The 25,215-nt window shown below is 44.0% G+C and overlaps 1 long non-coding RNA gene across 1 annotated transcript; it reads right to left on the bottom strand.

The window, feature by feature from the left end:
* Nucleotides 1–4,915: 4,915 nt before the first annotated feature.
* On the bottom strand, nt 4,916–24,558 carry LOC143942293 (uncharacterized). The gene is made up of 3 exons (XR_013264746.1): nt 24,480–24,558; nt 5,194–5,398; nt 4,916–5,095 (listed from the first exon to the last, which is right to left on the bottom strand). It is a non-coding gene; the product is annotated as an uncharacterized LOC143942293 (long non-coding RNA).
* Between the last annotated feature and the right edge of the window lie 657 nt (nt 24,559–25,215).

The following is a 25,215-nucleotide window of genomic DNA, read 5'->3' as shown; positions in this document are numbered from 1 at the left end:
AAACTATTCGACCACAGTGTCGGGTACATGCTGCAGGAGGATGCACAGCAATTTGAAGGCTCAGATGATGGTACCCAGGTTGAGGAAGGGAGTAACAAACTGCCAAGTTTGCTCCAGTGATGAGGAGAGAGGGGATGATGAGGTCACTGCCTCAACTTGGGTGCCTGATAGAAGAGAGGAGGAGGAAGAGGAGGAGGAGGCACATCTCCAATGAGGTAGGATGCTCTCCAGGGGCCAGTTTAAGAGCAGCCACCCTATTGTATCACACCGCAGAGATAAGCAGGTGCAGGGCGCTGCTGACTCCCCACATATTTTGAAAAGTTCTTTGGTGTGGGCCTTTTTTTACATGTGTGCAGCAGATTACACCGTTGCTGTTTGCAACATATGTCTGAAGCGTATCAAGAATGCCCAAAACAGCAGCCGCTTGGGCACCACATGCTTGACCAGACATATGACAACCTCCCATGCAGTCTGTTGGCAACAGCACTTAAAAGACCCACATCAAAGAACAGGGTTGACCTCTCCTTGCTCCTCATCAGCTGGGTTCTCCAACCCCACTATACCTCCAGTCCTCTCAGAAACCTGCACGGAGAGGAATAAAGGTATAGCAATAGGTGTCCCAAGTACTTGCAGCCAATCTGCTATCAGTACATCTCCATCTGATTTTAGAAGGCAAATTTCCCTACCCCAGTTGCTAAACCATCAAAAGAAATTCAGTCCCAGCCATCCACATGCTCAGCATCTGAATGCTACCTTGGCCAAATTGCTAGCACTGCAACTGCTGCCTTTTCAGCTGGTAGAATCTGCCCCCTTTCGTGAATTTGTGGAATGTGCGGTACCTCAGTGGCAGGTTCCCAAACACCTTTCCTTTTCACGGAAGATCATTATGGCTCTCTACCAGCATGTGGAAGGCAATATCTTGGCCTCATTGGACAAGGTGGTCAGCAGTAAGGTGCATATTACTGCTGACTCATGGTCCAGCAGGCATGGACAGGGATGTTACCTTTCTTTCACAGTGCACTGGGTAACTCTAACCAGAGGTGCTCCGTAGGCGTTCAAGGGGCTACGCAAGCAAGCACTCAAGCAAAGAGATGCCATGCGGTGCTTGAGTTGGTCTGTTTAGGGGACAGGAGCCACACCGGGGCAGAGATTCTATCAGCTCTGCAGGGGCAGGCTCAGAGGTGGTTGACGCCACAGCAGCTTCAGCCAGGAATGGTTGTATACGACAATTGCACCAACCTCCTCTCACCGCCCCCCGACAGGGACACTGCACCCATGTTCCCTGTCTGGCTCACATCCTGAATTTGGTGGTGCAGCAGTTCTTGAGCAGGTACCCGGGCTTACGGGATCTCCTGAGGCAGACCAGTAAAGTCTGTGGTCATTTCCGCCAGTCATATAATGCTAGTGCTCGGCTGGTTATAATTCAAAGAGAATGCAACCTTCCCAAGAACCACCTCATTTGTGGCATGCCCACCAGGTGGAACTCAACATTGGCAATGCTGCAGCGGCTGCACACACAGCAAAGTGCCATCAATGAGTACCTGTGTGAGTATGGCACCAGGACAGGGTCAGGGGAGCTTGGCTTTTTTTTTGCCATGCCAGTGGCTACTGAGCAAGGAAGCATGCACTGTCCTGTCACCATTTGAGGAGGCCCCAAGGATGGTGAACAGTGACAGTGCATGCATCAGTGATACTGTCACTCTTGTCTACCTGTTGGACTACACGCTTTGTGGAATCATGGACAGGGCACTTGAGTAAGAACAGTGGGAGGAAAAGGAGGACTTCCTTACCTCTCAAGACTCCCTTTATTCAGATACTAGTGTTCATGCAGGCCCATCGATCACACAGGAAGAAGAGGAGGAGGAGGAGGAGAATTGTGTCAGCATGAAAGTGGAGGATAACACTCAGCATCAGCGATTCAAAGGAATAATTTTCAGTCCTCAGAAACCCATGGAGTTGTACGTGGCTGGGAGGAGGTGGTTGAGGATCATGTGATCCTTAGTGACCCAGAGCACTCAGGATCGAATGCCTCTGCAAAACTATGCTGCATGGCCTCCCTGATCCTGCAAAGCCTGTGAAAGGACCCTAGGATTCGTGGTATCAAGGAGAGGGATCATTACTGGCTGGCAACCCTTCTTAATCCATGTTACAAGGGTAAGGTTGCAGAACTTATCCAGCCTTCGCAGAGGGAGCAGAGGCTGAAACATCTTCGGGAGGACTTTCAGAAAGGTTTGTGCAATGCGTTTCCAGAGACAGGGAGGTTGCAATTTCCTGGTGTTGGACAACATGTTGCTGAGGCTTCATTCAGTCACAGAAAGAGAGGTGGAGGTGGCCGGCTGACTGATGCCTTCAGGCAATTCTTCAGTTCTCAGCACCCAGGTCTGACCAGTTCTAGCAACCATCGCCAGCGTCTGAATTCCATAGTGCAGGATATCTAGGGGCAAGATCAGACTTGGAGACCTTTCCACCAGAACATCCACTGGGTTACTGGGTCACATTCATAAAAATGAATCAGTCTTGGATCACCAGCTACCAAGCACCTGATGCTGATGTAACTAATTGATTTTTCTATGGATGTGGGATCCCTTGAAGACTGCATATGCTGAGTGACTATCCTATTATGCTGAGTGACTATCCTATTCCTCCTCAATTTTCACGATGATAGCTTCTAAGAATATTTTCAGTTCAGGGCACCACCACCACTACCTACGGCCCAATTCTTCTGCCCCTGTTTAACAGGGGCGCATAATTAAAATTTTTGATCAAATATTTAACAGCAGGGCTTGTTCCTGTGCTCAACAAGAGTATTTGTGAGGGGTTGCAGTGTTGTGGCACCACCACCACAGCCTAAGGACCAATTTTTCTGTCCCTGTTTAACAGGGACATGTAATTACAATTTTTGATCAATTATTTAATAGCAGGGCTCATTCCTGCACTCAACAAGAGTATCTGTGAGGGTTGCAGTGTTGTGGCACCACTGCCACTGCCTAAGGCACAATTTTTCTGTGCCTTTTTAACAGGGGAGTGTAATTACAATTTTTCATCAATTATTTAACAGCGGGGCTCAACAAGAGTACCTGTGAGGGGTTGCAGTGTTTTGGCACCACCGCCACTGCCTAAAGCCCAATTTTTCTGTGCCTGTTTAATAGGAAAAAAGCGTGTAATTACAATTGTTGATCAAATATTTAACAGCAGGGCTCGTTCCTGTGCTCAACAAGAGTATCTGTGATGGGTTGCAGTATTGTGGCACCACCACCACCACTGCCTAAAGCCCAATTTTTCTGCCAATGTTTAAGAAGGGCATGTAATTAACATTTTTCATCTAATATTTCACAGCAGGGTCTGTTCCTGTGCTCAAAAAAAGGATCTGTGAGGCTTTACAGTGTTGTGCCACCACCACCATCGCCTAAGGCTAATTTTTCTACCCCTGTCTAACAGAGGCATGTAATTAGAATTCTTGATATAATATTTCACAGTAGGACCTGTTCCAGCACCCACAAAGAGTAACTGTGAGGGCTTAAAGTGTTCTGGTACCTGCAACACCTAAGGCCCAATTTTCCACAGATTGTATAGGGCAGACCATAGTATATACAGGCGGTCCCCTATTTTCAAACATCCGACTTACAAATGACTCCTACTTACAAACAGAGGGAGACAACAGGATGTGAGAGGAAATCTACCCCTAGGAAGGGAAATTCTCTCCTGTGAAAATTAATATGGGAAAAAGGTGTCTCCCCACTGATGCTTTATCACCAATCCTTGTTTCCCTAATAACCCAAAAATTTCAAAATCCAATTGTCATTGAGACAGAAAGTGAGGTGAAGTCTTCTGAACAGGGGCAAAGACAGTAAAACAAATTTTACAGGGGTGATGATAACCCTTCCCGTGTTATCCAAAAAGCTTAAAAAAAATATGTTTTGGTTGGAGTTACACTTACAAAATGTACATGTTCCTAATTACAAACAGATTCAACTTAAGAACAAACCTACAGTCCCTATCTTGTTTGTAACCTGGGAACTGCCTGTATACTGCTGCTGTTCAGAGTATATAGGGCCTGGGGGCCTCAAGCCTTTTTTTCAATTTGGGTGTGGGGTTCACCTTAAAATCCATTCCAGACCCAAAGGGCCTGGTAATGGGCTGGGGGGGGGGGGGGGGCAACATCACATTACAGCCACAAGCAGTTTTAAATGACTTTTATTCCTTTAGAAATATCATTTTGTGAAGGGACTGTTCTAAACACGAGAAAAATGTGCCCCCAGGCACGATATTTAAAGGAATATTTCACTTTTATTGTTTCACTTTAAGCATTATTAAAATCACTGCTTCCAAAAAATGACTGTTTTTAAAACTTTTTTTTGCATTGATACATGTCCCCTGGGGCAGCACCTGGGTCCCCAAATACCTTTTATGACAATAAATTGCATATTAAAATGAGCAATTTTGATTTTTCACATTCGAGTCCCATAGACTTTAACATGGTTTGTGTGTTTGAACAAATTTTTGATCTGTTTGCATGTTCTGCTGTGAACCGAACCGGGAGGGTGTTCGGTTCATCCCTAGTAGACACCCTAAGACAGAACTGTTTTACTGGATGAATATTTGAGTAAAAAAGACATACAGAAAAAAGCACACAAATTTATAAAAACAACATTGTAACTCAGAAAAATCTATTGTTACACTGCAAACACATTTGCTCAAATTTACTACCACTTTCTCAACATGTTTCGCTCAGCAGAGCTTCTTCAGGAGATAATGTGTGTGGAGACTGTTGAACAATAAAAGATATATAATAGAACAAATGAATAATATACATAAATAATATGAATCAAAATGAAGTATATTATTACAATATTGGAAAAACAATAAGACAGAATCAATTGAGAAAATCTTCAGATAAATCAAAAGGAACGAATTTTCTAAATTTGCACAATTACAAAAGATTAAAAAAAATAACTTACCAAACAAAGCTGCAAAATAATTATCAAGAATAGATAAACAGAGCTACATATTTATACATGCACAGAGGCCCATCTGTGTGCTGATGCTCATTTATAATGCAGAGTAGATAAATAATTTGATCAAAAGGGGTCTATTTCTACAAAGAAAAAACAGGATGAATAATCATGGAGCTAAAATCAGCCTTAACTTTTATATAGATATATGGGTAATGAATTAAAATTCCAAGTAAATTACCTTTGAGGATTAAATATGATGGCATCAATGAGGGAATATGGTGCGTCACTTCCAATAAGAATCCTCGCACTCCAATTAAATCGGGCTGAAGTAGAAAGCCCAAATAGCAAAGAGAACGAAAAGTTTCCTTGCACTTGATGTAATTATTAAAGCCAAGATGAGGGGATCACAGACTGATCCTAATTAATCATACTTGAGAGGCAATCTATAAAAAAATTAATTAAATTAATTAATTAAAAAAATATATAACTTGATCTAATATCTATAAGACAAACCCGGCAAGCATCTAATATAAGGAAGAAAAAATCTCACCATAAATGTTAACAGTTATCGAGCATAGGAAACTACCAGGGGAGATTTTCAATTCTCCCCTGCTTACAGTCGTTTCTGACAGACACAGTGGGGAAAGGAAATCCCGAATATTTATAGCTACACCATGCACAGAGGTGTCTGACATCACTGCTGTGCTGCAGACAACACAAGAATGCCACGCGCATGTGCCCTGTAGGCCAGCGGTGGCGCATTGGATGACGCCGGAGCAGTACATCACAAGCAGCCATGAGCATGCGCCCAGTAGGCCAGCGGTGGCACATAGAATGACGCCAGAACGGTACATCACAAGTGGCCATCTTAAAAATTCCAAGTGCCCACATTGACGGAATAAAGGGGCAGCCAAGCTAAAAGAGATACCGGAAGTAAATCAAAGGGGTACCACCAGACATCAATCTTAGTAAAACAAGGGACTAACAAAATAAGGGCAATCTAACAGGGGGCCCAGCAGGCAAACTACTATTAGGGCAAAAAAACTTCCGGACCATTGATTAAATACCGAACGGTAATTGCCCTGGGTGTCCGTGCATTCCCAATTAGGGAAACAGATTCACACGGGGTCTCTCAAGTAGCACATATAATACATTAATTAAATTTTTTTTTTTTATAAAATTCAAAATTATATAATATATGAAATTTGATACTTAGAATTTTGAATGAAAATACTTATTAATAAATGCAATCAAATTATATAAATTAAATAATATAAATATTATATACTCGCAACAAGTGCCTGGAATTTTTATTTTTATTTTTTATAAAAATGGCTTGAAGCTTAATGTATCATTCAACCCTGGAGGTCTGAGGACAGATAAATCAGAAATCCATTTGGCTTTGCGCTGAAGTATGATCTTATCATAATCACCTCCTCTTTCAGTTTGAGGGATATGTTCGATGGCAAAGAAATGCATTTTTGTATCATCAAATTGGTGGCAAAGACCCATGTGCCGATTAATGGGTGTTTCCATCTTTTTCTTTAACACTAAAGAGACATGATCATGTATCCGATGGAAAAAGGGGCGTTTTGTTTTCCCCACATAGAATGCATTACATCAAGTATACTATGCCAATGGATTGGCATGTAGCCAAAAATTTGGGGGAATACATGTGTCCATTGGGGAGAACCACACTCCTTGATGCGTAAATGTATCTACAGTATTCACATTTATGGTATGGTCTCGTACCTTTGGCAATTATGGTACACGAAGAGGGAATAGTGTAATTACTATGCACAATCTTATCTTTTATTGAACGTGACCTTCTATAGGTGATTTCCAGATGGTCTTTTAAATGTTTAGAGACATTTGGATCCCGCATTAGGAGGTACCAGTGTCTCTGCATTAAGTCTCGGGTTTGTTTGTGTTGTCCGCAAAATGTAGTGATCATCCCTAGTTCACTTCCAGATTCTCAAAATTTCCAGCTGTGAATCAAGGCAGATCGATCCTATTTTTTGCCTCTAATATAGGCTTTCTTTAAACATTTATTGCTATAGCCACGTACTTTTCAGGGCCTTGGCTTCCTGTTCGAAGTGTGCATTTTCACTACAGTTCCTTCTTAGCCTTAGATACTGTCCATACCGCACGTTGGTTACCAAAGGGGTGGGATGTGAACTGGTGGTGTGTAGGAGAGAATTTCCTGCAGAAGGTTTTCGAAATAAGGTGGTACCAATAAGTCAATCTGAATTTACATAGATTTGGATATCTTTAAAAGTCAATAGTTGCTGACTTACTTCCATAGTGAAAGTGAGATTATATTTGTTTATTTTGAGACTTTCAAAAAAAAGGACAAATCTCTAGTACTGCCTGTCCAGATGAAGAAGACATCATCTATATATCTTCTCCAAATGGCTATCTGTTCCAGAAAAGCCTGCAAATCCTCCCTAAAGAATAGATCACGCTCCCATCCCCCCAGATACAGGTTCATAAGAGGGAGCACATTTGGTCTCCATAGCTACCCCCTGCACCTGGAGCTAATGGAAGTGCTCAAAAAGAAAAATGTTGTTAGAATAAAACGCAGAAGATACAAAATGAATTTGTTATATTCTGGGGAAGCACCATTGTTCTGGGAGATGAAGCCCTCCACAACTCCAACCCCTAAATCATGGGGTATGGAGTTGTAGAGGGCCTCCACATCCAAAACCACCAACCAGATACCCTCGGGGACCACAAGGCCGTCAAGGGTCCTTAGTAGATCTCTTGTATCCTGTAGGTAGGAGGCCATTTCCTCTACATGGGGTCTAAAAAGTCATCAATCAGTTGACTAGCTTTTTCCGTTAAGCAGCCATTTCCCATGCATCAATCCATGGTAGGGATTTTTGGGAAAGGGACATTTAGGTATTCCCATTTTTTTGGTCTATTAGGCCCTGATGATAAGCAGAACATATTAGATGTCTACATCGAGTCGTGAGGTAATTAACATTGTTTTCAGGTACCTTATGGTACCAATCTCTGTTCTGTAATAATCGCATAACCATGGACTCATATTGATGATTTTCCATGATTACAAGGTTTCCTCCCTTGTCCAAAGGCTTTATAACCAAATGTTGGTCTCATTTCAAAGCCACCAAAGCATCTTTTTTTTGCCTTTGTTAGATTAGAATGTGTTAAACCTTTCCATTTGGTGTTTCAAATTTCGTTGGTGACTTGTTGCGTGAATGCCCAAATATTTGGGTTGCCCTGTAGTGTGGGAAAAGTCCTTGATTTCGGTTTATACTCACTAGGTCATGAAATTATGGATGGAGTAACCCTGTCGGGTTCTCTCCCTTGTGGGACCATGGGAGAGGAGCCACTAATGGAATCAGGGGAACCTGAGTCAGCATGGAGGGCGTCAGCCTCAATGTACTCGTTTTTTTTAAAGTCTCAAAATAAACAAATATAATCTCACTTTCACTATGGAAGTGAGTCAGCAACTATTGACTTTTCTAGATATCCAAATCTATGTAAATTCAGAAGGACTTATTGGTATCACCTTATTTCCATAAAACTTTCTACAGCCACCAGGTCACATCCCACCCCTTTGGTAACCAACGTGCCGTATGGACAGTATCTAAGCCTTAAAAGGAACAATAGTGAAAACAGGATGCCAAGGCCCTGCAAACTCGTTTACGAGTATGTGGTGTGAGGGGTTAGCTCGGCAGCGGGTGTGTGTGACCCCCTGGATGGGTTCACAACACAAAATCAGGCACAGCAGACAGCGTTGTAGGTGCAAAAAAACAAAAGATGCGGTTTATTTATGCTACATGTAGTGATACATATAACAGCCAAACAAAAATAAAACATGAAAATAAATCCTGGTCAGCTTGACCTCTAACTACACACTTAGATTCCCTGTCTAACAACTGAGAGCAGGGGGCGTGGCTTGGAGCTCGGAGCGGATGGCAGCAGACTAGGTGAGCTCCGCTACACCCTCAGCCCCGACAGCACGATTACTACCGTAACCACCGGCGAACATGAGCAGGCTCACCCGCCACAACTCAGGCAGCCGCTCGAGCCGTCCCACACCGACCTCCGGAGCCAGGAACATCCCGGACATCTTCAAATCACAACCTCGCCGCACTAAGGCCTTACCCAAGATGGCGCTGCCTCGTGGAGAAGACGAGCTCAGTGATGATTCGCAATCCGCTTATGAGGAGGAGGTAAGGGAAGCGCAAGCCGAGCACCCCCTCACACTGACTGACATGATGAAAATAGCGGCGGACATAAAGGGCACATTTTCATCCGCCATTACTGAGCTGAAGGCAGACATTCTCTCCATATCAGAGAAGCTGGAGGGGGTGGAGAGGGCAGGCTCCAAACGGGACAAAGCTATCACGCGCCTGGAAAGAATATCAGATTCCCACACAGCCCATCTCATTGCGATGAACAGGCAATTAGAGGACTTGGATAACAGGGGGAGGAGGAACACGTTAGGGTGAGAGGCATACCGGAATCGGTGGAGCCCGATAACATCCCCTCCGCCCTTCAATATGTATTCAACGACCTACTAGAGAGACAAACTGACACGCCAATAGACTTTGTTCGGGCACACCGTGCCCTGAGGGCACGACCCGCGGATACAGCACCACTGAGGGACGTAATATGCTGTCTCTCTGACTTCAAGCTGAAGGAGGACATTATGGCCAAAGCAAGGAATGCTGCACATATTACGTTTAATGAGACTGAACTTTCCATTTTTCAAGACCTCTCGCCCATAACTCTGAGTAACAGGCGTGCGCTGCGTCCCCTGCTGGAAGCCCTACGCAGGCAAAATATCCCATACAAATGGAAGTTTCCCTTTGCCCTACATGTCACTTTCATGGGCAGGCAGCTGTTCTTACGCACACCGGATGACTTACCGGATTTTTGCCAGGCAGTCCAAATTCCTCCGATCGATCTCCCGGATTGGTACAAGGACTTTCACTATGTCCCAGCAACTCAGCCCTCTCTGGATTCTCCCAACTCCACACCCTCTAAGCCCCCACACAAGAAGGGGAAGTTCCAGAGGCTGCCGACACCGGGCCGGAGCACCACACCCAGACGCTCCTCCGCTCCGAGGGCCTTACAGCTGAATCCACCTCAGGAGGGATGAACGGTCGGTTAGAAGATCTCTTATATCACCCTTAGGATCTTACCGGCGGTTGTGCTTGGACTGGAGTCGTGGTCCGAACGGCCTCCCACTACCTTTTCTTTTGTACATCGTTCGTTGGTTCGCTTCGTACCCAGTTTATACCTTTAAGTTGTTGCGGTACCTACGTGTTTCTTCGGATCTTGCATGGACGCGCTCCTGCGATGGATCAGACGGATCGGCCGATCGGTTGATACGCCCCCTTCTTTATTGCGGTGTCTACTTGCTTCTTCGGAACTCACACGGACGCGCTCCTGCTGCAGACCGGGCGGACCGTCCGACCGGTTATTATGTTCCCCTCTACCTTTTTACTCGCCACAGGAGGACAATGGTTGGCCTGTAGCTGTGGCCGAACTGCTTTATTCTAGATAAGTACTAACACTGTGGTATAAGGTTTATCTTTTTACACCCAATGAAAGGGTTGGTTGCGGTTGTTAATTTTATTATGCACAAGTATAATTAAGCTTCATATTAAGGGGCTGGGGGGATGCGGAGAATGATTGGCAATTGCAGACGGATTAATCACCCCGGGTTGACTGGGTTTCTGTCTGTTGGCATTGCTTTGAGTGCTCTCCCACTTCCCCCGCAAGGGGTATCGTGGAGTGGTGCCCTGGGTGGCTTCACTGGGGCTCTCTTTTGCCCTGGGGACTGTCGCTGGGGGGGCCAATCTACGGCCCCACTTCTAGATTTTGCCTCTGGGGGCCACCCCCTGGAGGTTGTTAACTGAATTTTCTTGACCCACTCTCTTGGTGTCAGTTAGTGGGCTTCTCTACCCCCCTTCTCCCCCGCTTCTTTCCCTCTCCCCTTCCCTCTCTCTCCCCCCCTCCCCCCTCTCTCTCCCCTCCTCTCTTTCCCCTCAATCCCTCGTGCCTCTCTTGGCCTCCCCTAAACCCACTCCCTACTTGTTCCTATTCTGTTCTATTCCCTCTTCCTTCCCCTCCCCCCTCTCCCTATTACACAATGATCTACTCTGCTCTGGGCCAGAACCCGACTGTGGTTTCACACAATGTGCGCGGTCTCAATATACCGCATAAAAGAACACAACTGCTCCGCCACTTGAGGAAGAGGAGGCCGTCCTTCGTGTTTCTACAAGAAACCCATTTTAGGGCTGATTCCATTCCTAAAATGACTGACAAATTTTTCCCTAAAGCCTTTCATGCGGCTAACCCTGACTCGAAGACTAAAGGGGTCTCGATACTGTTGGGGAGAGACTCTGGATTCGAGCTCACACAGCAGCTGGCGGATCCGGGGGGACGGTACCTATTCCTCAAGGGCACAGTCGGGAAGCTCCCTGTTACGTTAGCATGCGTTTATTTTCCAAATACAGCACATGTGAGTTTTTGCCAAACCATGATTGATGAACTCGCTGGGTTTCCACAGGGTGCATAATCCTGGGTGGGGATTTCAATGTTCCGTTGGATCCCCTCCAGGATACCTCGGACGGCAAGTCCGCCATCACTTATCGTAAGCTCAAAAAGATTAGAACTATCTTGAACTCTCTAACATTGGCAGACTCATGGCGAGTTTTGCACCCACTGGACAGAGATTACACCTACATTTCCACTGTACACGACAAGTATACCCGTATCGACTTCCTATTTGTGACACAAAGGGACTTGAACAACCTTAAAGAGGCGCATATCGGGACGAGATCGGTCTCGGATCACGCACCGATATCTTTGACTCTCACATTACAACCTTCACGCCCACAGTCGAGCGGCTGGAGACTTAACCCAACATTACTGACGGACCCCACAATCCTAGACCAGATTAGAGAAACTATACAACACTACTTTAGAGAGAACACCACCGAGGATGTTTCCCATTTAACTATATGGGAGGCACACAAGTGCGTTCTCAGGGGCAGGCTGATAGGCTTGGCGGCACAAAAGAAAAGAGCGACGGAACAGGATTTGAAAGAGGCATTTATAAAAGTGAGGGATTTAGAAGCTCAACACAAACGATCGACGGCGGTTGCTCGGGCCGATGACCTGCTGCTTGCGCGCAAGGCTCTCCATGATAAACTGGACTTACAGGCTAAACGGATATTATTTTTTCGGCGAGGATTCTTTTATGAACACGGGAACAAAAATGTCAAATTTTTGGCACGAGCTTTGAGGGGCGTACGGTCTTCCAACACCATTATCCAGATCAGAAACAAGGAAAACAGGCTAATACACGACACGGAAGGCATTGCGGCGGAATTCCATAGGTTTTACTCTAAGCTTTACAACATTCCACCCTCGCATAAACCGGTGACGGTGGAAGGGTCGAGATGCGCGATCATAGACCAATATCTACGTACCAGCGGCATGCCAGGCCTATCAGTGGACGACGCTACAGAACTAGATAAACCCATTGAGGAATCGGAACTAATCCGGGCTATTAAATCCTTGAAAACGGGCAAGAGTCCGGGCCCAGATGGTTTTTCCGCTATTTATTATAAGACCTTCATACCCTTATTGACGACGCCATTGCTCCGCGCTTTAAATTCCCTCTCAGCACACCAGGAACCCTCACCTTCCTTCAACTTAGCGCACATCACAGTGCTCCCCAAACCTGGGAAAGACCCTAACTCCTGCTCCAGTTACCGACCGATTTCGTTGCTCAATTTAGACATAAAGCTCTTATCGAAAATTATTGCTACCAGGTTGAACACTCTGCTACCCGAGCTAATCGGGCCAACACAGGCGGGTTTTATGCCGGGGAGGGAGGCGCGGGATAATGTGGTTAAGGCGATAAACCTTCTCCATTGTATTAAGGGGGATGCTGTCGAGGGCCTTCTCCTGTCTACGGACGCGGAGAAGGCCTTCGACAGAGTGGCATGGGACTTCATGTTTGCAGTATGCATTTGGGTGGGTTTCCAACCAAAATTGATGGCCTGGATCTCTGCACTCTATCGACGCCCGACGGCCCGGCTCAAAATCAATGGAACCCTTTCAGAACCAGTACTTATACGAAACGGCACGCGTCAAGGGTGCCCTCTATCCCCTATATTATTTATCCTAGCATTGGAACCCTACATCCGCACAATCAATGCTAACCCGTCGATCAAGGGCCTTACGTTGGGACAAACGCAATTTAAAATAGCCGCTTACGCGGATGATCTCCTATTTGTCATAACCCAACCCCACACTTCAATTCCCAACCTCTTGAAGGAATTTGAGCTATTTGGATACATCTCCAACTTTAAAATTAATTACGAAAAATCTGAGGCTCTGAATATCTCCCTTAACTCTACCCGCCTGCTGTCTGCCAAATCTAACTGCCCCTTCAAGTGGGTAGACCACAGACTTAAATACCTGGGGATCTGGCTAACACCCGACCTGGACAATCTTTATGTACAAAATTTCCAACCCCTCCTAAATGACCTTCGCACAGATCTTCATGACTGGCGCCGCCACCCACTGTCATGGTTCGGAAGGGCGGCGGCGGTCAAGATGACGGTTTTGCCACGGGTACTGTACCTTTTCCACACTCTGCCCATCAAACTACCTAGGCGGTTTTTCGCACATCTGACAGCGCTAATAAGGGACTTCATATGGGTCGGGAAGAAACCCCGAATTAGCTTATCGACTTTGACATTGCCAAAAGTTAAGGGGGGGATTAATCTACCGAACTTCAAATATTACTACTACGCGGCACACCTGGTTCGTATTCTGGACTGGAATTGCCATACAGCGTCCAAAGACTGGGTGGGACTGGAAGGCCGAATGACAGAGACTCCCTTGCGGTTTCTGCCTTGGGTCACCAAGGAGGCCCGTTCGGCCTCACTGTCCTCACACCCCCTGATAGGGCCCACCCTGGAGGTCTTTGGAGAGGCTTCACGCCAATGTGGACTGGCCTCCGATCCGGGCCCTTTGACACCCTTAGCCCACAACCCTAGCTTTGCATCAGGACACACTACAGTTTCGTTCCCGCACAGAGATGATGGGACGCCTGTGACAATAGCACACTGCGTTGAGGCAGGCAAGCTTAGGTCTTTTCAGGACCTCTCTAGAGACTTAAGAGCAAAGCATTTTACGCACTGGCAATACCGACAACTGCACGACTTTGTACACTGTCCGACTAACAGACCGCATGTTTTGAGGGAACAGACATGGTTTGAGCAGCTGTGCATCATGGGAGAACCGGTTCGGAAGGCGACCTCTCTGATTTACAGTTGGTTACAGGCGACCAGGACAGACCACTCGACCAAACATAAACGAGACTGGGAGAGGTTCCTCTCCACAACCTTCACTGATGAGCAGTGGAAACATGCCTGCATATTAGCACACAAGTGCTCCATAAGCACTAGTTCCCAAGAAACAGCATACAAGGTCTTGTCAAATTGGTACTTTACACCAGTCAGACTTAGCAAATGGTATCCAGGCACGTCAGAACTCTGCTGGAGATGTGGAGGGGCAGGGGGCGATATGATACATATATGGTGGGATTGTCCACAGTTGCGGAGTTTCTGGGTTGAGATCTGTGCACAGATCAGGGCCATCACCGAAACCAAAATTACTCTCACACCTGAGTGCTGCCTGCTCCACATCTCCAACTACTCTCTGGGCAGGTACAAAAGATCAGTGGTACGCCATATGCTGAATGCGGCTAAGACAATTATTCCTCGGCACTGGAAATCGCCTCACCCCCCTTCACTGCGGGAATGGCTCTTAGAAGTAGACTTCTTATATAAGCTGGAAGAAACCGTGGCGATGGCCTCGGAAAAGACCGATAAATTTCACACACTGTGGAGACCCTGGTTTATTTTTAAACTTACAGATGGTTATGCAAAACTTTGTACTGGTTGATTTGTGATAATTAGCTCGTCTAACTATATCTCTGTCTAAATGTGATTTTACCGAAGCTGGTTATTATGATGTACGAATATGCAAATTGGTATCTCTGTCCACCCCTCGGGTTCGGGGCCAATGGAATTAGTGCCCCACAAACTACCCCCCCCCCCCTCTATCCCCTATCTTCCTGTCTTGATCCTTTACTTCCCTCTTCTAACCCTTTTTCAGACACTTCAAAAATTTCTACCCCCACAAATGAAAATATTACTTTGCACGAGTTTCAGGGGGTTTTTGACTTTGACACTGATGTTTCATTCTTAGGTTCCCGCTTCTATGGAGACCTTCCTATGGCTTGTCTTTCTTATGTACCAACTCTTAACACTGGATTGTGAGGTGCTCTATAGCAGACTTATGTAATAGAACAACATGTTTTTCTTTTTTCGATGCCCTGTGGGCTGAATGTTTATGGATATACTTGTTCTTTTCCTGCAATGTATCAAGCTGTCAATTGTTCAATAAACTATATTGTTCAAAAAAAAACAACTGAGAGCAGCCTTGTGCTGCCCCAGTCCCTGTCCCTGTTGTAGAGGTTTGCCACACAGGCGTTAACTCACCGCACAGAACAGGTGTCACACTCCCCAGTCTCTACAACACAAAAACTGGTTCCAGGATGGAGCATCTCCCTAAGCATGCTGGTTTTTTTTGTAGAGGTCTTAATGAGCCCACTTACTTCAGCTGGGCTCATTAACTCTTCCCCTCTAATTGTAAAGGTCTGCATAAAGCCTGAATCTAGGGCACACATATTTCCCATCCTGGATACAACCAGGTGACTTTACCTGCGTGCTGCCACATACCCCCCCCCCCCCCCTCTTGTTTCAACCTTGGGGTTGTAACACAAGCAGTTAGACACGCATGTATCCGAGACAAAGCATCCACATTCCCCATTTTAACACCAGGGCGATGCTTAACTGTAAAGTTAAATTTCTGTAGGGCCAGGAACCACCTATTTACCCTTCTATTGGTCTCCTTGTTTTGAGCCATCCACTTTAAAGGAGCGTGATCAGTCACCAGGTCAAAGTGCCTACCTAGCAGATAGTACCGAAGGGAATCTAGAGCCCACTTCACTGCTAAACATTCCTTCTCAATCGTGGCGTAATTTACCTCATGGGACTTCAACTTCCTGCTGAGGTAAATGACTGGGTGCTCTTCCCCGTTCCAGACCTGGGATAACACTGCTCCTAACCCAACGTCTGATGCATCAGTTTGTACAACAAAGTCCTTAGAGAAGTCTGGTGAGTACAACACTGGCTGGCTACATAAGGCTGTTTTTAAGGACTGAAATGCTTCTTCAGCCTCTGGGGACCATTTAACCATGACAGACTCTTTCCCTTTTGTCAGGTTGGTGAGAGGCACCGCCTGAGAAGCAAAATGGGGAATGAATCGTCGATAATAGCCAGCGATTCCCAGAAAGGCTCATACCTGTTTCTTGCTGTTGGGACGTGGCCAACTCTGTATGGCCTCGACTTTATTGACTTGGGGTTTTATCACCCCCCTCCCAATAGTGTACCCAAGATATTTGGCCTCCTCCTGTCCAATGGTACACTTCTTTGGATTGGCCGTAAACCCAGCTTCCCGGATAGAGTCTAGGACTGCTTGTACTTTTGCCAAATGTGAGACCCAGTCTGTGCTATGGATAATCACATCATCCAGGTAAGCTGCAGCATATTTCTGATGGGGCCTCAGAATCTTATCCATTTTTCGCTGGAACGTTGCCGGTGCATTCTGTAACCCAAACAGCATTCTCTTATATTGGAATGCTCCATCTGGGGTTACAAACGCAGTTTTCTCTTTGGCCGACTCGGCCAGGGGAATTTGCCAATACCCTTTGGTGAGATCAAGAGTTGTCATATATCGGGCTGTTCCCAGCCGGTCAATCAACTCATCTATACGCGGCATGGGGTAGGTGTCAAATTTTGTAACATTATTTAATTGTCGAAAATCGTTACAAAACCGCCAGCTCCCATCAGGTTTGGGCACTAGTACGATAGGACTGGACCAGTCACTCTGGGACTCCTCTATCACACCCAATTCCAACATCCTTTGAACCTCCCCACGTATTGCCTCCCGTCGGGCCTCTGGTATTCTATAAGGTTTTAGTTTTACCCTTTCTCCTGGCGGGGTGATAATGTCATGCTCTACGCCAGATGTTTGTCCCGGAAGCCCAGAGAAAATCTCTTTGTTACGAAGTACAAACTCTTTAACCTCCTGTTGTTGGGGTTTCGATAAGGTGTCTGCTATTCCAACCTCAGGAACTAAGCAATCAGGCTGTACCTGTGACAAAGTCTCTGCGACTAGGGATTCCCTATCCCTCCAGGCTTTCAGCAGATTGACGTGATAGATCTGCTCCGGCTTTCGCCTTCCTGGCTGTCTAACCCTGTAGTTCACCTCACTAATTTTTTCAATTACTTCATATGGACCTTGCCATTTGGCCAGAAATTTGCTTTCAACCGTAGGGACTAGCACCAAGACCCTATCCCCCGGGGAAAAAGTACGGGTCCTGGCCCCACGGTTGTACACTCTCTGCCTTGCTAACTGCGCTTGGGTTAAATGTTCCTTTACAATTGGCATTACCTGTGCAATTCTATCTTGCATCAGGGCGACATGCTCAATCACACTCCTGTGAGGAGAACTCTCATTTTCCCAAGTTTCCTTGGCGATATCCAGCAGCCCTCTTGGTTGTCTCCCATAGAGCAACTCGAAGGGTGAGAAACCCGTAGAGGATTGGGGTACCTCCCTAATGGCAAACATCAGATAGGGTATTAGACAGTCCCAATTCTTTCCATCTCTATCCACCACCTTCTTTAACATTTGTTTTAGGGTTTTGTTGAATCTTTCAACCAACCCATCTGTTTGGGGGTGATACACAGATGTACGCAATTGCTTCACTTTGTACAACTTGCATAATTCTTTCATAACCCGGGACATAAAGGGTGTACCTTGGTCCGTAAGCAGTTCTTTACAAATACCCACGTGGCTAAAAACAAGAGATAGCTCTTTGGCTATGGTTTTGGCCGAGGTATTTCGGAGAGGAATTGCTTCCGGATAACGGGTGGCATAGTCCAATATAACCAAAATGTACTGATGGCCCCTGGCGGACTTCATTATCGGACCTACCAAATCCATTGCGATCCTTTCAAAGGGGACCTCAATGATAGGAAGAGGTACCAGCGGGTTACGGAAATGTGGCATAGGTGCCGACTTCTGACACACAGGGCAGGAAGAACAATCATTTTCTATTTCCTTCATGACCCCAGGCCAATAGAATCTCTGCAATACCCTCTCTCTGGTTTTCTCTGTCCCCAGATGACCTCCCAGAATGTGCCCATGAGCCAATTCTAACACCAACTTCCTGTAAGGTTTGGGCACTACAAGTTGCTCAATGGTTTCTTCTGCCCTTTGAGCCACTCGATACAGCAGGTCCCTTTCCATAGTGAAGTAAGGATAAGGGCAAGTCTTATCTGGGTTCACTAACTCGCCATCTATTTTCACCACTTTTTCCCGTGCCTTTATTAGGGTGGGGTCTTTTAACTGTTCTGTGGCAAAATTTTCCCTGTGAACCTCAAGATCCGAAAACTCCACAGACGGCATGTTTTCATCTGAGGATGTTGGCTCCTCCCCAGTTTCTCGAGTTTCCCCCGCCAATACCGACAAGGGAAATTCAGGAGAGTCCTCACCACTCCCAGAGGAATTCTGGTCATCTTCCTGGTTTATAGGGGCACCAGTGGGGGGCTCAGGACAATCCCAGAGTTCCCAAAATTTTGGAAAATCCCTTCCCACAATAGCATCATGTGGTAAGTGAGACACTAACCCCACCTGATGAGAGAGGTTACCTTTGGGGGTCTCAAAAAACACTGAAGTTACAGGATACTCTCGGGTGTCCCCATGCACACAAATAACAGCCACCCTGTTCTTCCCAGAGACCTCTGTAGTAACTAATTCAGCTTTTATCAATGTTACCAGGCTACCTGAATCCAGCAACACATCAACATTTCTACCATTAATACACATTTTACATAAATGTTTCTCAGGTCCCCGAATGGCAGTGCATGCAACTGTCGCAAACAGCGACTGACGTCTCTCCCTTATAAAGTCACATTGCATAGGCTTATCCACAACGGGGCAATTGGCTGCAATATGTCCCTCTTGCCGGCAGTGGTAGCAAATAATCTTTTTCACTGTCTCTTGCAGTATGGGCTTCCTGGGCTGCTCCCGCCAGACCTTAGGTAGAACCCCCACTCTCTCACTCTCTCCACCCTCACCCCTTGGAGTCATCTTACCCGCCACTGGGGATGATCTGGTCTTAGGATGGAAAGTCCGTGAGTCCCTGGAAGAGATGGTCAAGTTCTCTGTAGCCAAGTACCTCTCAACCAGATCCACAAGTTTATCTGCATTTTCTGGGTCTCCATGGCTTACCCATTTTTGGATGGCAGTAGGAAGAGCTCTCAGGAAACGATCCATAACAACACGTTCCACAATTTTTGGTGCGGTCAAAGTCTCTGGCTGCAGCCACTTCCTGCTCAGGTGAATGAGATCATACATTTGAGACCTGGGGGGTTTTCCAACCTGAAAAGTCCAATTATGCACACGCTGAGCCCGGACGGCCAGGGTGACACCCAGCCGTGCCAATATTTCTGCTTTTAGCACCACATAGTCTTTTGCTTGGTCTGGCTCTAGGTCATAATAAGCTTTCTGCGATTCCCCAGTTAACAGAGGGGCCACCAGTCCAGCCCATTGCTCCTTAGGCCACTTTTCCCTTTCAGCAGTCCTTTCAAATGTGGTCAAAAACACCTCTGGATCATCCTCTCCAGTCATTTTTGTCAATAAACGGCTCACACCAAAGGATGCGGTATTATTGTAACCACTTGCTTCATTGGTCTGCGGACGTTGCTGTATTAATGTCTCTATTTTCTGTTGAAAACTCTGCTCTTGCTTCTGCAACAGGTCTATAAAGCGGGCTTCAGATTGCTGCTGGGCTTGTTGCTGAGCTTCCAAACTCTGCTGGTGAGCCTTCTGCTGATTTTCCAGACTCTGCTGCAAAGTTGCATTTGTCTGCTGCTGGGCTGCAAGGCTCCTTTGTAAACCCGCATTTGTTTGCTGCTGATTTGCATTTGCTAGAGCCAGCTGTCTCAGTATCTCCTCCATGCTGGCCTTTAAAAAAAAAAACTGCCAAAATTCTCCACCAACTGTGAGGGGTTAGCTCGGCAGCGGGTGTGTGTGACCCCCTGGATGGGTTCACAACACAAAATCAGGCACAGCAGACAGCGTTGTAGGTGCAAAAAAACAAAAGATGCGGTTTATTTATGCTACATGTAGTGATACATATAACAGCCAAACAAAAATAAAACATGAAAATAAATCCTGGTCAGCTTGACCTCTAACTACACACTTAGATTCCCTGTCTAACAACTGAGAGCAGCCTTGTGCTGCCCCAGTCCCTGTCCCTGTTGTAGAGGTTTGCCACACAGGCGTTAACTCACCGCACAGAACAGGTGTCACACTCCCCAGTCTCTACAACACAAAAACTGGTTCCAGGATGGAGCATCTCCCTAAGCATGCTGGGGTTTTTTGTAGAGGTCTTAATGAGCCCACTTACTTCAGCTGGGCTCATTAACTCTTCCCCTCTAATTGTAAATGTCTGCATAAAGCCTGAATCTAGGGAACACATATTTCCCATCCTGGATACAACCAGGTGACTTTACCTGCGTGCTGCCACAGTGGCTATAGCAATAAATGTTTAAAGAAAGCCTATATTAGAGCCAAAAAAGAGGGTCGATCTACCTTGATTCACAACTGGAAATTTAGAGAATCTGGAAGTGAACTAAGGATGATCACTACATTTTGCGGACAACACAAACAAGTCTGAGACTTAATGCAGAGACACTGGTACCTCCTAATGGGGGATCCAAATGTCTCTAAACATTTAAAAGACCATCTGGAAATCACCTATAGAAGGTCACGTTCAATAAAAGATAAGATTGTGCATAGTCATTACACTATTCCCTCTTTGTGTACCATCAGTGCCAAAGGTATGAGACCATGCCATAAATGTGAATACTGTAAATATATTTAATCATCAAGGAGTGTGGTTCTCCCCAATGGACGCATGTATTCCCCCAATTTTTTGGCTACATGCCAATCCATTGGCATAGTATACTTGATGATGTGTGAATGTAATGCATTCTATGTGAGGAAAACAAAACGCCCCTTTTTCCATCAGATACGTGATAATGTCTCTTTAATGTTAAAGAAAAAGATGGAAACACCCATTAGTCGGCACATGGGTCTTTTCCACCAGTTTGATGATACAAAAACGGATTTCTTTGCCATCGAACATATCCCTCCAACTGAAAGAGGAGGTGATTATGATAAGGTCCTACTTCATTGCAAAGCCAAATGGATTTCTGATTTATCTGCTCTCAGACCTCCAGAGTTGAATGATACATTAAGCTTCAAGCCATTTTTATAACATATTTTTGTAATTTAAATTTAAAATTATATTTGTATTTTTCCAAATACACTATTCTGGTACTACTATTTATAATGTTGTAGACACCTTTAAAGTCCAGAGGTATGTGACCTCTAGTCCTTCTTTTTTCTAATATAATTTGGGATGTGGTGTCTTAATTTGACTCCTCTCTTCTAAATTTGTTTTGTGGACGATTATTTGGTCAAAATAAAGGAATGAAAACCTGAAGAATTGAAAGTTAATGCAGCCACCATATCCAGTGTTTGCTATGCTACAGTATATTACATTTTTGTATAAAAAAGGGTTTAGTTACACTTTAAGCCTTATAAAATATTTTTTTTTTTTTTTTTTTTTAGCACAATGCTTATATAAACCCTTTGTGGGCTTATTTAACAGGAATAAAAATCTAATTTAACATTTTAACCTGACATCCTTTACTGGTGTTGGATGACTGCAAGATGAATTAGTTATTTATGTTGTGTCACTGTACTTTACTCAATGTTTTTTTTATTAAGTTTGTGTTAGTATTGTAGGAATTAGATTATTTTTTTTCCCTTTTTTAAAGATTGTCTACTTTGTTGTGGCAATAATACAAAAATAATACAACTAAGAATCCAGCTGAAATATAAGAATCCCCAATCTCATTAAAGCATTATTTTTAATTAGATCAGTAATAGTATTGCACCACTGCCAAAATAAATGAATTATTCTAAAATATTTAGTTCCCTGAAACACTGTTTATTGTAATTTCAAGTGAAAAATACAACTGTCACAGAGCATAATTACAAAAAAATGAAAATACTATTATGGTGCCTACCTAGAGCATTAATGCAAACATCATTTCTGATACTAAGAACCTTTTAACTTGGGCCTACTACAGGTAACAATGCCTGGAGCCCAATTTTGGTTTGAACATTGTTTCTATGTGTTAAATCGCGGTGTAAAGCCCCGCACACACGATCGGACTTTCTGATGGGAAATGTTGGATGTCAGGCTGTTGGAGGACAATCCAACCATGTGTATTCTCGATCGGACAATTATTGTCTGACTTTCTACCAACAAATGTTGGCTAGCAGGTTTTCAAATTTTCCGCCAATAAATGTGTGTTGTAGAAGAAGATTTTACAATCATGTGTACACAAGTCGTTCGGACAAAAGTACAAATATGCATGCTCGGAAGCATCGGTCGGTCTTGTAAACTAGAATTTGTAATGGAGAATTAACATTCGTGACGTGGCAAGTTATGAAATCTCCAAATGCAGCCCACATTCTCTTATTCTTTAATGGGATAATAATGAAGTTTCTTTGCTGGTGATACTAATGGAGTTATTGCAAACTCATTTTCAAAGGCTTTTTTATTTTTCTAGTGGTATCAAGAATAATAATATTATGTTTTTGTTTTTTTCGTGTAAGTTACCACAACACCATTATGCCGTAGTTTTTAAGATCAGAGATACAATGATATGACATCCCTTGTCAATTTTACATTATATTTTTTTAAATGTAACTGCCTACTCCCAAACTGTGATTTGAAGTAACACACATAGCCAAGTATTATTCTACACAATTTTTTTATTGTGCATTAAAAAAAAAATAGACATGCTATCTGCCAATAGAACTTCTTAACCAAAAAATACATTCTATGCATCCAAAAATATAGAAAATTTACAAAATCAAATCATTATTCAACCAAAAATGTAATATCAAAACAATAACTCCAAGGTCAATAATAAATAACATCTCCTCCGATTCCGCAGCATGTCTGGTTGACGAATGGCCGTTCAGAAATGAACTGAAAAGCACTAAATTAAAATCACGAAAAGAAAAGCGCGAATCAACACTCACCAAACTTCTACTAACATGAAATTAGCAGAAGGAGCCCAAAGGGTGGCTCTAAAGAGCTGAAAAACCACAGTACGTCTAGTACGACACTACGTTCGTAATTGTTGGCCAACATTTGTGTGACCGTGTGTATGCAAGGCAAGTTTGATCCAATGCCCTTCGGACAAAATTACACGGTTTTGTTGGCTAAAAATCTAATCGTGTGTGCGAGGCATAACTTTTGCAACAAAATATTGAAAAAACATTCTTTTAATGACAGGATCTGATAAGATTTGTTAAAATGCCAAATACTGTATGTGTTAGTGTCTTGAATTGTCATGTCAAAACTGGCTCCAATCTTAGCTGCCAATATTAAAGTGGTTGTAAACCCTTACAGACCACTTTGACCTACAGGTAAGCCTAGATTAAAGCTTACCTGTAGGTCCAAGAAATATCTCCTAAACCTACACGGTTTAGGAGAAATTTGCAAAAAGACAGGCACCGATGTCTACGGCTTGCGCGGGAGTGACATCATTGCAGCACCGAAGCCACGATATCCGGAAAGAAGATGGACACTCCGTGGAAGAGGGGACAGCGGTAACATTTCAGGCTCCTGCGTCAGATAAGTGACACATAATGGGCTACTATGCGATGCATAGTAGCCCATTATGCTTTACCTTTGCAGGGAAACAAAGAGGAAGTAAACCCATCAGGGTTTACTTCCTCTTTAAAGGCTACAAATGCTACACTAATTTTATAGTAAATATTAATAAAAGTGAACATTCACTTTCCTGGATTAACAACACTATTGTATTCAAAAGTTAAACATGTGGAATGAAAAAAAAAATCCAACTATTGGCTAAACGAAGAGCAAATAATATAGGGGAAATTTAAGTAGCTTCAAGGTTTTGTACTAGGAGAATTTTTATTTAGAAAGACAAAATATAACTTGTTATAACAAATACTAATAAAAATTATAAGAAAAAAAGTGTACTTGATAAAAAAAACAAAAAAACGAATTTGTAAATTTTAACTTAACAAAAACAATAAATACTCTTGCCTGCACAAATAAAGTAGTTATAATATTAAAGTTGTAACCAATTTTAAATCTTCTGCATTATTACCAGTAACCTCTCTTCTTCAACAGAGATCACATTGTTAGTACTCTGTATGTATCAATTTACATGTATAGATATATGAGACCTATTTCAGAAACCTTTTGCTCACCTTGAGTAATTTCTCCTTTTTTGGAATGCAATTTATAATATATTTGCCTTTATATTTATATGAATGGTAAAAAGTACCCATGAGCAAGTCCTAATAATTCAATTGCCCAGACCTTTATTGGATATGCCATATCTCTTGGGATACTATTATTATTGATAGTTACCTTTAGTAATGTAACTCGCTTTGAACATAATTAATCCTTTGAGTCTAGTTAGTGATAGTCCAGAGAGTATGATATAGGAAAACAGTAATTTACTTGTTGTTGTTACTATTATTATTATAATACAGAATTTATTTTGGGCCAACGGTTTGTGCATTCAATTTACAGAATAAAGAAGACATAACAGTTAAAATACACTCATCGGCCACTTTATTAGGTACACCTTGCTAGTACCAGGTTGGACCCCCTTTTGCCTTCAGAACTGCCTTAATTCTTCGAGGAATGTTTCCAACACCTTGTTGAATCCATGCCACCGAGATAGCACCACGCAGTCGCTGCAGATTTGTTGACTGCACATCCATGATGCAAATCCCACGTTCCACCACATTCCAAAAATGCTCTATTGGATTGAGACACCACCACCAGCCTGAACTGTTGATACTGGATGAATCAATGCTTTTCTGTTGTTTACGCCAAATTCTGACCCTATCATCTGAATGTTGCAGCTAAAATCGAGACTCATCAGACCAGGCAATGTTTTGTCCAATTTTGGTGAGCCTGTGCGAATTGTAGTCT

This window comes from Lithobates pipiens, unplaced genomic scaffold, assembly GCF_037356315.1.
Source record: "Lithobates pipiens isolate NorthernLeopardFrog02 unplaced genomic scaffold, aLitPip1_a1.2 Scaffold_30, whole genome shotgun sequence".
Lineage (NCBI taxonomy): Eukaryota > Metazoa > Chordata > Amphibia > Anura > Ranidae > Lithobates > Lithobates pipiens.
This window is presented reverse-complemented; position numbering and strand designations above follow the sequence as displayed.